The 14,700-nt window shown below is 46.5% G+C and overlaps 1 non-coding gene across 1 annotated transcript; it reads right to left on the reverse strand.

Annotated features, from left to right (window-relative positions):
* Positions 1-862: 862 nt before the first annotated feature.
* LOC112059121 (small nucleolar RNA U3) lies at positions 863-1,075 on the reverse strand. Its single transcript, XR_002888347.1, has one exon. It is a non-coding gene; the product is annotated as a small nucleolar RNA U3 (small nucleolar RNA).
* Positions 1,076-14,700: the final 13,625 nt, after the last annotated feature.

Genomic DNA, 14,700 nt, shown 5'->3' on the forward strand with positions numbered 1-14,700 from the left:
GTTGCAAGCACTAACCGGAGCCCTCTCCTGCATCACAAACCCCTCATCCCCAGCCCCACCCCACAGCCCACACCCCTAGCTGGGGCCCTCAGATCCTCCCACACCCCAACCTCCTGCCCCAGCCTGGAGCCACCTTCCCGCTCCCAGAACGCCTCATTTCTGGCCCCCCTCCAGAGCCTAGGGGAAGCCCCGAGCCTCCCCTCTCCTCCTTGCCCCCGCGGTGCTGTGTGTGGCTCCCAACTGATTTTTTCTGTGGGTCACCGGCCCCTAATAGAAAAAGGGTTCCCCACCCCATGTCTAGATAAACCCAGTCAAAATGTCTAATTGCTTTTCACCTGGAAGAAAGTCACTTGGTAGTGTGTAACCTTGAGTTGTGATGTTTTCTAGGTTCCTCAGAGTGTGAATGGTGGGAATACTGGCCACTGTCCTCCTGATATCCAGAATGTCAGGCGGGAACATACAAAATCTTCCCAAGCATCAGTGGCTCTGGTGGTGATAGCAGAGAAGCATCATCCATTCATCCCAGTGTGCAGAACAATCAACAGGTGTCATGGGGTCAAACTTAGTGGAGGAACAGAAATAGCTGTTAAAATGAAGCAGAACAAGCATGAAAAGAAAGAATCTTTTTATAGTAAACCTGCTGACTGTATAGGTTGGGAACAAAGATGTAACAGACACACAGTTCATACAAAGAAAGCCCTTCTTCAAAGCCTGCAGAAAATTACAGCCCAGTCACAGGGCAACTGAAAACAGATGAAGCATTTTACTGCTGAGGGCTCAGTACACCAAACCCACAAGGAGCACAGCTCCCAGCAACCACACCCATGCTTTTTTCACACCCAACAGAACAAATTCAAAGCTAACCACTCAGACTGTGTTTCCTTCCCCCACTCCTCTCAGGAAGAATAAGACACTCTTCCACAGCAGAAAGCAGCTGCTACAGAACAGCACTCTCCACCATTGTCATGCTCAGAAAGAAACACTACAGTTCTTCATTGTGGTTAGCAAGGCCAGGCTTTTACAACCACCTTCTCCAGTCACCAACTAGAGAAATGATCCCTGAAAGCATAGCCTTAAAAAGCACCTACCCTGCCAGTCACAGACCATTCTGGCGCATTGTCCTCTAACTGGTGGTTGCTACAATTTGGCCTTCACAAGACAGAGAGCACTATGAGAAGCCCCCTGTGAACAGAACCTGGCTCTCAGCTTTGCCTCCATAGCCCCCTTCTGTAGGCTGTCTATCAAAGCCAAGATGCTCAAAGTAGCCATCCCCTTTCATTTGCATAAACTGAAGACACAGACAGGCCACTCCACCAATCTTCTCCCCGCTCCCTTCTCTGCAATGCCTAAGACAACAATCCTCGAGCTGGCCAAGCCAAGAGCTGTCTAGAAATGACAGCCTATGCAGTGTTGGACACCCAGAGCATGTTTCTTTGGCACCAGTGACCAAAATGAGCAAGTGAGCAGTGTGGAGCCAGGCTCTCCAACAGGGGTGTTTCCTGAACCTGAAGGCCAGTCTTACCATACTCCCAGGAGCAGGAGCTTGAGCTCCCAGTTTTTCTGGAAATCATCCCAGAAGCTGTAACTTAAAAGGTAAGCACTAACACTGTTTTGCAGTTATAACCAACCCTCTTTGGGCTGTTTGCAGGACTGAACACTAGACTTCTTCCATAGTAATTGTGAGCCTCTACTGCTTGAGCTAAAGGACAGTGTCCCCCAGCTAGCAGATTCAGTCACTGGAGCGGGACAAAGATCCAGGGCCGGCGCAACCCATTAGGCGATCTAGGCGGTCGCCTCGGGCACTAACTTTTGGGGGGCGGTGACCGCGGCGGCCGGATCTTCGGCTGCCCCAGTCGTCGACGGTATTTCGGGGGCAGGACCTTCTGCAGTGTCTGTCGGGGGCGGCATTTAAGGGGTGGGACCTTCCACGGCCTAGGGCGGCAAAAAAGCTGGTGGCGCTCCTGCAAAGACCCCCCCCCCTTGCACAGTGATGCAGAGGAGCACCCAAAAGGCTTGTTCCAAGCTTAACATTCAGCACGCTTTTTTTTAAAAGGAGAAATTATTTGGCTGAACCTCTCAGCTGAGCCATGCTTTATTGGGCATCTATGCTCAGGTCTGCTGTTTTGTCATTGCAGCTCATTTACCCAGCACAGCTCAGCTCAGATGTAGCATATGATCTGCGGCAAGATTGTTCTTTTCACTCCATTTCCCAGGTGGGCTGCCTCAGGCACAAAGGGTCAGGTGACCTGAGTGAATCGTCACTGGCTTGTTTGGGATCAAAGAGCTCTGAATTCCTCTGATTCCCCCTCCTTTTCTCCCTCTGTGCTGCTACAGGTTAATAGTGAGTCACTGGGCCCGTGGGATCCAGGTCCAGCTTGATGAAAGCACCAGTGAAGAGTGAAGGGAGCAGTGTGTTCCACAAGTAACTGCTGCTGGCCAGGTATCTGCTGCTGAATTGGGACCCAAGAAAGGGCTGGAGGAGGAGAAAAAAGTCACTCCCATCTACTTATGTCTGGGAGGAAGGGAGAAACAGCAGGTGGAAGTCCTCTAAGCTGTCAACCATGGTCCCTGTGGAGAATGCCAAGCAGGGGATAGTCTGTCCACAGGGAGCTGAGTGACATGGGCTTGCTGGCTGGTTAGAAAGCCATGGCACCTGTTGGTGACAGGAGGAAGAACTTCTCAATCAGTGGCAAGGTTGCCAGACTGAGAAAAGGAGAAGTCTGTTGGAGGAGTGATGGTAGGGCCCCTGACATCTGTATTGGAATCAGGCTCCAATTAACTTTCACCTGAGCCTGTATTTATCAGACATCATGGCTGATAGACTTAGACTATGTCTACACTACCGCGGTAAGTCGACCTATGCTGCGCAACTCCAGCTACGTGAATAACGTACCTTAGGTCGAGTTACCACAGGGTCTACACCACGGGGGGTCGACAGGAGAAAATCTTAACCTTACTCTTCTCATCGGGGGTAAAGTACAGGGGTCAACTGGAGAGCGATCTGTAGTCGATTTGGCAGGTCTTCACTAGACCCACTAAATGGACCGCCGATGGATTGATCTTAGAGCATCGATCCTGGCTGTAATGTAGATCTGCCCTGAGTATTGCCTAGTCCCTAGAGCAATAGTGTGGGAGTCTGAACCTGGCTCAGCCAGTCACAAAGGGGGGCCTGGGGCTGGTCACTTCACTTCTCTGGTATTTAGTCATACCCTATGTGAAAGGAGGTAGCAAGCGCTGCCACATCCCTGGGGCATAGTTAATCCATTTTTAAAGCGCTTTAAGGTCTCTGGATGGGAGGTGTTAAAGTATCATGAGTCTTCCTCTTATTTACTAGGCTGCATATTACAAGCTTTGAAGAGAGACCTTGATATTGAGTTTTTCAATAAAGTTGTAACAAACAGACTATGGCCAGAGAGGGGCTGGGAGTGTAATACCGTGAGTACAGGATAACTTCAGAATAATGTCATCACTATATGTGCTGAGTAGAAACCACAGGTTCCTCTTAAACCAAGAGATGAGCAAACCCTCACAGGTTTGAAGTTTTGGTTTAGTGTGGATAAGACTCCCCAGGGTTGAAGGAAGAAAATTATCAATCAGAACCTATGAAGAAGGCCCTGAGGCTTAGATATAAGAAGGCAGTTTGATCTACTCTCTGCCACAGACTGCTTGGTAAATTGCTTATCCTCTCTGTGCCTCCATTTCCTAACATGTAACATGGGGATGATGATACTTGCTTATGCCAAAAGGGTGTTATGAGTGTAAATGGATTGGTGTTTGCAAAGCACGATGAGATCTTCAGAGAGAAGCTCAAAATATTATTAAAATGTAGGTGCTTATCTGAACTATCAGAACTTATGAAAAGCTGGGCCAGTAATCGCCCCGGAACCTGCTATTACTGGTAGTTCCTACTTCTAGCCGGGCCAGAACTGCTGCAAAACGAGCTCTCTTTCAGTGGCATTGCGAATCCTCCTTCAGGTCCTTGCTGGAACATATAAATAGAGACGTCCATGGCAAGGCAAAGAAAAACTGTTTGAATTCATCACAATCTTCAAAGTTCAGTGTGAGCTTGCACCATGTAAAGGTAGTCATCCTGCAGCAAAAAAAACTTCAGGACCAGACTCCAAAGAGAAACTGCTGAATTTCAGTTCATTTGCAAATTTGACACCATCAGTTTAGGGTTAAACAAAGACTGTGAATGACTAGCCAACTACAAAAGCAGTTTGTCCTCCCTTGGTTTTTTACACCTCAACTGCTAGAAGAGGGCCTCATCCTCCCTGATTGAACTGACCTTGTTATCTCCAGACTGATTCTGGCCTGCATATTTATACCTGCGTCTGGAAATTTCCACCACGTGCGTCTGACGAAGTGGGTATTCACCCACGAAAGCGTATACTCCAATACGTCTATTAGTTTATAAGGTGCCACAGGACTCTTTGTTGCTTTTTATAAGAATTATAATATTTCTCTCTCTTTCTCACCCTCTCTCTATGTATGTATATTATACATGTGTATATGTATATATATTATATATATGTTATGTCTATATTGACTTCAGTAGGCGTTGGATCAGATTCTGGAAAACTAAATTCAACAGACAATATGTAACTATAACTATAACTATAGTTATTTATCATATATTGTCTGTTGAATTTAGTTTTCCAGAGTCTGATCCAATGCCTACTGAAGTCAATATAGACATAACAATATATATTAGACCCATATAATGCACAATCTGAAAGCACAATAACAAAGCAGTGCACATTTATTTTTTCATCTGTCTTTGGTGGATTATGGCTGGAAGAAATAGTTTTAGAAGGGATTTGAAAGAACAAGCAATCACATTGCTGGGTACTTCTGTAATTCTCAGGAGTACTATTCTGGCAGGTGGTATATCCAGGAATGATGAAAATCAGGATGAAAGTTGGAAGAGGGATCAGGTGGACATACTAAGAACAATCATCTCTACGTATCTCAGAATGCTTCCGGATCTGGATGTAGAGCAGAAAACACCTGTTCTATCATCTCTAGTCTGAGAAACTTCCGGCGGCTTTGACTGGTAAGGCACACAGTCTTGTAAACAGTGCAGTTAAGCAATGAGTATAAATTGTGAGGTAAAATGGGTTCAGAAGTTTCCATCTACATGCATCCCTATAAATGTGCTGTGTTGTAAATTACCAGCTTCCTTAACCAAATTTTAGCTGCTGAGAATCAGACCTCAACATTAACTCATGGTGATACATCGCCACCCTGTGGTCATTTCAGGGAAAGCAAAGACATAGAGATGGTTTTGTGATACAGAAACCAACTGAAAGCAGAAAAGCAGGGAACTGATTTTGAGATGTTTCAGACATTTGTCTTAAATGATCACATGTGGCAGTTGATTATTTAATATTTGGGGTTGGTTATCCATGAGTTTCAGTGCAGTGGTCACGGTTAATGTTTTACCCATTGTTTGTATTGCAGTACTGTAGCACATAGGGGTCCCAGTCCTGGATCAAGACTTATAGACATAGTAATGAACTTTCTAGATCATGCTAGGAGGGGACAGATGCTGCCTTTAGCAGTGTCACTGGTGTGACGCACATGGGAGCTGCACTGCCCAGGTGGGTAGTGCAGCCTCATTCACCTAGAAAGGCCCTGAGTGGGGCTGATTCACCCTGGTGAAGATGCCTAATGCTTTCAAGTAACACCTACCCTCTCCCCTTCCCCAGAGGTGGAGTTTATAACCAACCAAGCATATATGGCTGCCACACCCTTGTGTGCCTACTGCCCATGGAACAGGGACCTTTCAACCATACCCCTTTCCTCGGGGTTGGGTGGCCCAGTCTGCAGCCAGTTTACATGGCTGCCTAAGACCAAACACTCGGGCCCATAGATTTAGCCTCAGGAGCTAACTAAAATGGCTTGCTATATTCTGGTGAAACCTGAGTGTTCAGGAAATATCTGATTAATGGTGTAATTGACCACACACAATTTCACAGAAACGGATGTTCTCTCCCTGCACGCTGCTAACATCCTCTGACGACAGAGCGCTTATGCTCAGATTCGCCCACCATTGTTTGTCCATGATTTACCTGCAGTCTTTTAAATATGTAGTACGAAGTATCCAATTCAGCTCGACAGACATTATTCCTGGTATGGAAGAACTGAAGGATAGCAGTGCTGTCTATGCAGCGCACACATGGCACATCGTCATGAACAAAACCGGGATAATAAAGCCAACAAAGCCTGGATAGTAAAGTGAAACAGAAGTTACAAAGTTAGACAGAGTTCTTATTAATCAAGTCAGGGAACTATGCCAGTGTTTGAAACAGGTTTATTTCAATGGGCATTGTGGAGTTAGCAAAGACAATGGCTACATTTGCATTAAGGCATATTCATCACAACACTTTGGTTAAAATCATCCGTACCATTAGAGGGCACCAAATCACTTCGAAACCTCTCTTCCCTTCTGTTAGACATTCGTATTGTATCCAGCCATTGAATACAGCTGAGTTCTGAAGCTTGAACATTCTGCTGTTCAGCCAATGATCACAATTTCCCCACTAATGTTTATTACTTCTCAGTAAGAGCTAATGCTGAGTGTAAGATGTGCCGCGCCAGTACTTGCCCATATCAACACAAGAAAAATCTCATTCTCATCCCTTTATCTCCTATCAAGTATGTAGCCATTGGGATATCACGTAGGGTGTACTCCAGATAAGTGCAATATATTTGTGAGATCCATGGGGCATGGCACTGGAAGGCCATCAGTTAAAAGAGAAGCAGACTGAAAGATGACAGCAGATGCAATACAAGTGTATTGTACACTCCACTACTGTGTGCTATTGCTGTCTGCATCTTTCTCGGTTACTAAAGCAAATCTAATTCTTCTATTTCTGTCTAATCTCTCCTTAAACAATAATTTATGTAGTTGCAATTTTCTGTGGTATGCTTTTTTCCTCTGGAGTGTTTTCTGTTTACATGGATTTGTCTTTAACCAGCCTGTGCTTTCTGGTGTGGTTGTACGTATGTCTTAATGTGGACATAACGGGGTTGCCTGATATTGTCCATTAGTGTATATTTTGGGCTCCAACTCATGCATGAAGGGAAAATGAAGCACTAGGATCCTTGTGGGAAACAATATAGGGTCAAGTCCTTCTCTCATTTACACTGCTGGGAATCTGGAGTAACTCGCCTGAAGTTAATAAAATTATTATGGGCTTGATCCTCCTCTTTCTTACTCCATTTTTACCCCAGTTTAGTTCTGTTGGCTTCAGTGGAGTTACTCCTAATTTGCATCAGTGTAAGAGGAGAAACAGATCCTTTAACTTTATACTCAGTGCAAAATCTGGCCTATGCACTGCCACAGAAGAAGAGTGGTGTGTTTTATCATGTCATTGAATTACACCATCTGTAAGTTATGCCATCTGATGTAGAGGTTCTCTGGAACTCCTTAATTTTTTTAACAAAGAGTTATTTCGAAAAACATTTTTGACTGTCTGTGAGGATCAAAGTAGGAGGCTGGCAGTACCATTCTTTGAAGGGGCAACTCATCACTATCTTCACAGGATAATCCTCCCCCGTCATCCTAGCTATTATAGGCCACACAGCAGCACAAAAGTCTTTAAAATGGGAGAGAAAGAGAAATACTACAATTCTGCGAATCTCTTCAAAGGACTCTCTGAGTAACTAAAGGGAATTTCAGTTGAACCTAAAGTGCTGAAAAATACCTTAGTAAAAAACCAGCCTTCACCCCGAAGCTGCAGTAAAAACAACACTGAATCGGGAATAAGAAAACCGGGACGAAGTACCAGATACCATGGTGGTGTATATGAGCTACATAAATAGATACATGGATGAATGGAGGGGTGCTCTGGTGGGATGCAGCTGGATAATCTGATTTTTCATGGATTAGATAGATTTTCATAGATTTTGCCTCTAAACTAGAAAACAGACTCCTTATGGCTTTGAATCAACAGATCTTGGTCTCACATCTGGTACCTTCTCTTCCATTCCCCTCCCGACACAGATTCCAAACTGACTTCAGTGGGAAATCAGGCCAACTATTCAGGTGCCTAGCGTTAAGCTCCTAGATATGAAAAAAATTGTTTAACAGATTTACTCAAGGACACATAGCAAGTAGAGTAGGGATTAGAACAGGGGTGGGCAAACTTTTTGGCCCAAGGGCCACATCTGGGTATGGAAATATGGGTATGGCAGGCCATGAATGCTCACGAAATTGGGGTGGGGATGAAGGCTCTGGCTGGGGGTGTGGGCTCTGGGGTGGGGTCAGAAATTGAGGAGTTCAGGGTGCAGGAAGGGGCTCCGGACTAAGGCAGGGGGTTGGAGTGCAGGGGGTGTGGGTGAGGGCTCTGGCTGGAGGTGCAGGCTCTGGGGTTGAGGGATTTGGGATGTAGGAGGGTGCTCCAGGCTGGGACCGAGGGGTTCGGAGGGCAGGAGGAGGATCAAGGCTGGGACAGGGGGGTTGGGACATGAGGGTGGGTGAGGGATCTGGCTGGGGGTGCAGGCTCTGGGGTGGGGGCCAGAAATGAGGAGTTCAGGGTGCAGGAGTGTGCTCTGGGCTGGGATTGAGGGGTTCAGAGGGCAGGAGGGGGATCAGGGCTGGGGCAGGGGTTTGGGGCACAGGAGGGTCTCAGGGGTGCAGGCTTTGGGCGGCGTTTACCTCCAGCAGTTCCCGGAAGCAGCAGCATGTCCCCCTTCCGGGTGTTACACAGAGGCATGGCCTTGCAGCTCTCCATGCTGCCCCATCTGCAGGCGCTGCCCCTGCAGTGCCCATTGGCTGCAGTTCCTGGCCAATGGAAGCTGCAGGGTCGGCGCTTGGGGTGGAGGTAGCGTGCGGAACCCCCTGGCTGCTCCTAAACGTAGGAGCTGGAAGAGGGACATGCTGCTGCTTCTGGGAGCCGTGCGGAGCAGCCGCTGACCCCGCTCCCCGGCTAGAGTGCGGGAGCGGGGCAAGCCCCAAACCCGATTCTGCAGCAGGAACTCGAGGGCCAGATTAAATTGGCTGGTGGGCCGGATGTGGCCCATGGGCCATAGTTTGCCCACCCCTAGATTAGAACAAAGGAATTCCTGAGTCCCAATCCTATACTCAGTCCACTAAATCCCACAGCAAAATGTATTAAACCAGTTACTCCTAAGGCCAACCAAAGGTGAAAAGGTGGCCTATCTGTATTCTTCGTTTGTGCTTAAGCAGTGCTCAGTTATGGGTACACCTTGTATCTTTTTCAAAAGCAAACAAACTGTACAAGTGGCTACTTGTCTAACTTGTATAGCCAACTAACTTCAGTGTCTCTGCGTTTTTAACCTTCTGTTCCACTCCCAACTAGCCACACAAGCTGTAGTAAAGAACATGACTTCCTCTTTCCCATAGAGGAGTGATGTCTATCAGCATTCTCCAGACATTCCTTCCAGAGAGTCAATAGAGTGAACTTTAGTTCCCTGCCCCTCTGGCTCACTTGTTTCTATTAGGATGAAGGCTGACCTTGTTCTAATTGCAAGGATTTGACTTTAAGGGAAAAAAGGTGTCCTGAATAGAATAGCAGAAATAGACCTAAAGTGGAAGCTTATATCCCAGAACTCCTGCAATCTTTCAGGGTGGGGAGCAAGGTCAACCAGATCTGTTGACGCCAAATTGAAAAGGGGTCTGGTTTCTAGCTCACAAAAACAGCAGATCCCAAGAGATTGCCACCATTTCAGGCTGGATTCTCAGAAGAGCTTGTAAGAGTTTGGAATTGCGTAGTATAAATCAGAACCTAAGCTTTGATGTGGTATTGAGCCCAAATCCCATCCTAAATCTAATCCGGACCCGGATCTGAAGACCATCTTTTACAACAGAAAATAATGGATACTTTAAAGAGTGGTGTGAAACCATAATGTACCCAGTCATGCTATCATGTTCCATAGGAGGGGGGCTTTTCTTCCCCGTCCCAGCTGGTGAGCAGATTGTGCCCCAAAGCTCCCTAAGGAACGGAGAAATAGGACCCAAGCATCATACTCATTATCATTTTTCACAGCAATCTAGGACTCTGTCATTCCACTCTACAGCAGAGCATCCCTCCTACCCAAAGTCATGTGCAGTCACACATATGTTTCTGTAGCTCGATTCTTCCATGCCAGACCCTTTGTATTGTTTAGCAACCTGGGGAACAAGTCTCTGTGGCTGGACTGATGCAGTTGCTGTCCCGGTCACATTTAAAAGGCAATGTTGTCATTCTGGGTGTCACATCAACTACAATGTTTTCACCATAGTTTAAAATTAAAGTACTCCTGTTTGTTTGTTTGTTTGTTTGTTTGTTTGTTTGTTTGTTTGTTTGTTTGAAGGCACTTAATGCAGCCCTGTCTGGCAATTTTTCATTCAAGACACTCAGTCAAAGGGGAGTTGAAAATGGTAAGTTTGAGATTCCAACATTTTCCCTCTTGACTTCAATAGGACCCAAGAGTTGGAGGCCAAAATTTCATAGACACACAGGAATTGCCTTAACACATCAGACCAATGGTCCATCTAGACTGATGCCCTGTGGCCAGCAGCGGTGAGTAGCAGGGGGACCCCCTGAAATTTTTTCACATGGTACGCGCAGCTGAACCATTCTCACTACAGAGGTCACAGTATGACTCAGTTTGGCCCGGCAACCCCTCCATCAAGGGGCCACTGGGTCAAACCTGAGTGGCTTTTTTAAGACCCTAATTGCAAAGTCCAATGCCACTCAGGTTGGGAGCCCTCTCAAATGAGTGGCCCAGAGCAAAATACTCCTTTTGTCTCCCCCCTCCAGTCCACGGGGGAAGCATAATGTGCATACAACTGTGAGTGCTACTGAGCTACTGAGCTTTAGCTGGTGTAAAACCTTCATAATGGATGATTATGCAATAAAGTGCAAATGGCAGAAGGTCCTGCCTAAATCGACTGAGTTAGTGGTTGGTTTACGTCCTGAAAGCTAAGGGTTAATATCCCTAAATCAGTTTTATCCTCACTCCTGTAACTCTGGATATTATTCATATCTACATCTAATCCTTCTCAGAGAGGAAAGGGATCACTGAGCCCAAGAATTGAATTGCACAGTATAACTGGGTGTTGGATAAAAGACTGTTTCCTTAAGTCAGTTGTAAACTTTTGCTTTTAGAGTTGAGTCCCCTTGTTTTGTATTATGAGAGCGAGTGACTGGAATGCCCGGTTGTACCTTCTCCCCATCATTCAGCATTTTGTATACCTTTATCGTGTCTCGTCTGACTCAGCTCCACTCAGAAGCCAAGTCTCTCCCTGGGATTTGAACTGGTTCCATTCCTGGCATGGTCTCATACAGATTGAATAGCTCCCAGTGGCAGTGCTGTGATGCTATGGGACAGCATCTCAGTTCCTCACTTCCCACCAAAGTCCAATACAAATGTATCAAAGGGGAAAGGACTGTGAGAGCTGTTTTCTTTTCTCCCAACATTAGGGAATACACTGTTTTGTATCAATATCACTGTCTAGCCTGGTAGTCAATAAGCGTGATGGTTTCTTTTCCTCTTATCCATGTACTTTCCCTATACACACACCCTGTAACTGACCTCTTGATGCACCACAAGAAAGGTCGTCATGTTGCAACGTCACTGAACGAGTTGCTTCTTGTTATTGTACCATTGGCTGGTGGGGCCATGGAAAGCAGCTTAGAAGTCTATTGCTTCAGGTCGTTGAGATGTTTTTCTTCCATTATGAAAATAACCTTAGAGCTCAAAGCCAGATTCCAGAAAATGACGCTGCAGCAGATGAACTTGTCTCTAATGAGAGGAAGGAATTTGTTGCTGCCTAATAAGCACCTACTTTGCAAGTTGCGGCTCATTTTTCATGGGTGGCATGTACTGACCCTTTGGCATTCTTCCTCTATCAATTTTGGACATGCAGGTGCAATTGTTTCCTTCCCTCAAGCTTTCTGCCTAAACTAGGAAAGTGACTGTGTTACAACATGGATTTTTAACATTGCTGTGTTACCCCATGGGTAGGTCCTGCCTCCGGATGGAACTAAACCATATTATTTCCACAGTTATTAAAAAAAAACATGCTTTAGGCTTGATGGAGACTAGTGTATTATAGAAAACAGGATCAAATATTACAAACACATGATCAGTTCCCAACCATGTGGACCAATAGAGCTTAAATGGGGTCAGTTTCATACTATCGATGGGCCATAAGTTTCCTTGCTGCTGCTCTACTAGCAGTTGTTACAGTAATAGTAAACCCACATTTATCACTGAATATTTCACTCCCTGGAGTAAGCTCAGAGTAGATATTCAAGGAGAGTACAGAAGCCTCCGTGAAAGAATAAAAGAGAAATAGCAACTTTTGGTTTTAATCATTCTCCAGTAAGAGGCAGACATAGGCGCGGGAACTAGGGAGTGTAGGGGCTGCTGCAGCACCCCCAGGTTTTACACGGGGCCACTGGCCCCGCGCCTAGGCCTCCACTCCCTAGCCTGGGGCTTGGGTCCCGGCCACTGGCCCTGTGACTGGGGCTCCGCACTAGGGTCCTGCTCCCGGCCCCACACCCAGGACCCTGTGCTTGGGACTCCGCTCACCGGCCCTGCGACTGGGCTGGGGTCTCAGCCACTAGCCCTGCACCCCGTTCCCCGGCTGCAGACCCTGCACCTAAGGCTCCGCACCCTGGGCCCCATGCTCAGTCCTGCTCCCGGGGCTTTACTCTTGGGGCACTGGCCCCGCTCTCTGGCCCCATTCCCAGGCCCCCGCACCAGGCCCCCCACTCCCAGCCGCTGACCCTGTTCCCGGAGCTCCGCTCCTGACCCCATGCCCACCCCCAGCCTTTGCCCCCTTACCCCTGGCTGGGACTCCCCTCCCCAAGCCACAGCACTGATCTCAGCCCCAGCTGGGGAGGGTGCGGACAGGGGTAAGGGGGCTGGCTTTCAGCACCCCCACTATTAACAGGGTTCCAGCGCCACCGGAGGCAGAAACTGCTCCTGGTGGCAGAATAAAGCAAGATGACTTTCTTGGTTCTGACAGGATGTTAAGGGAACTAGCTGCACTCATGGGCCACATGTAACTCTTCCCTGTGTACAGCCAGGCGGGCTGGAACAATTTCTATAGTGCAGGTGCTGAGAGCCATTAAACCAAAGTGTCAACCTGGTATATAATGGAAACCACGTCAAGCCAGGAGGGGGTGCGGCAGCCCCCCTAGTTCCAGCACTTACAGCAGAAAGTGGTAAAATGTACCAGGATAGTGGCCGCTCTGCTGCCTTCTCCTTGTACTGCAGATCTTATGGAGGCCTTTTTGTGGAATCAGGATTCTGCAATTCTGGGAAGTTGGAGCTGGAGGGCAGATGCTGGACACAGTATATACCCCCTCAGTTGTGAGTGGTTTGCCAAAGGGAACATACTACTGCTTAAACCAGCAGGAATGTACCTCAACTGGCTGCATCCCCTTCCTCCCCCTACCAAGGAATTTAGGGGGCCAGCTGTCAGAGCCACCATATGGAGAGGACATGCTTGTCTCTAAGCAGATGTTCCTGCATCCCAAGATTCTTGTAGATGGCAAAGAATGGCTATGCACCAAAGGTGGTTGCATTTCAACAGAAGGTTAAGTGATCCATACACCTATGTCTTGAAGGGCCTTTGGGCTGAAAGGTGCTTAAATAAATGCCAGTTATTATTTTCATCATTCTGTCTCTGCAGGAGGGCGATTTGGTTTATATTCAGTTCCACTGCATTTATTCCCAGCTGTTTGGGGAAGGGTTGAAGGTTTTTGGAGAATGAAACAATAAAACCAAATTCTCACTTGACTAGATCAAAGTTCTTTCTTCTTTCTCTGGAAAAAAATTCTTTTGCCACCGAACCTGCACATTCTCTTTAATTAATTCATTAATTAATTTAATTAATGTATGTCAATTCATTAGTGTAGACTTGCATGGCCGGCCGTCTAGGTACCAAAGCCAAGACACTGACAGAAGGCAGCCTGACCCAACCTTGGCGTTGGAAACAGATGCTGATGCTGATACCACTAGGAAGTTACCAAGGATACTAACAGTTGCAGTGCCATGACAACCTGATCCAATGTGCAGTGGAGTCGGTGGAAAAACTGTCCTTGGCCTTCCCTGGAATTTGAATCAGGATCCTAACTGCTTTTCCTTCATTTCTATATCTCTCTGCTTTTCCCATTTCCAGTTTGCCCTAGAAGCAGATGTGTTGAAATGTCATGAGAAAGCCTGCTCTTGTAATTCTGGCACTTGCTTGAGAGTGGAATTAATTTTTGGAGGGGTGGGGAGAGGAGATTTTTCTCATGAGCTATCCATCTGCATTTAAGCATCCAAAATTGTATGTGCCTCTGAACCAAACCACTCATCACAACAATCATCACAATACATTGTGGGGGGAGTTGTTACCGTGCTGGTTTGCACTACAAGAGTGTGCGTAAGTGCATTGTACTATTAACTTTTATTTCTGTGAAAACAAGTGCAGGTGGAGCATGAAATTTCTTGTAGAGCACAATGGGTCTTTAACACTAGTATGTTCCTTCATTTGCATTTGTAAATTTGTCAGTAAGTGAAGAACATTTAAAAACCCCTTTCAGTTTTAGAATAATTTCATTTTTGTCCCTGCCTTTCTTCATTCATTTTTTTTTAGATGCCGTGTTGGCACCAAAATTCCCAACTTGCCTGTAGACCTCTGAACACAGCCATCTCCAGAAGACCTCCAATTTTCAGGCCCATCTCTAATAG

Source organism: Chrysemys picta, chromosome 2 (genome assembly GCF_011386835.1).
Source record: "Chrysemys picta bellii isolate R12L10 chromosome 2, ASM1138683v2, whole genome shotgun sequence".
NCBI classification, from domain to species: Eukaryota; Metazoa; Chordata; order Testudines; family Emydidae; genus Chrysemys; species Chrysemys picta.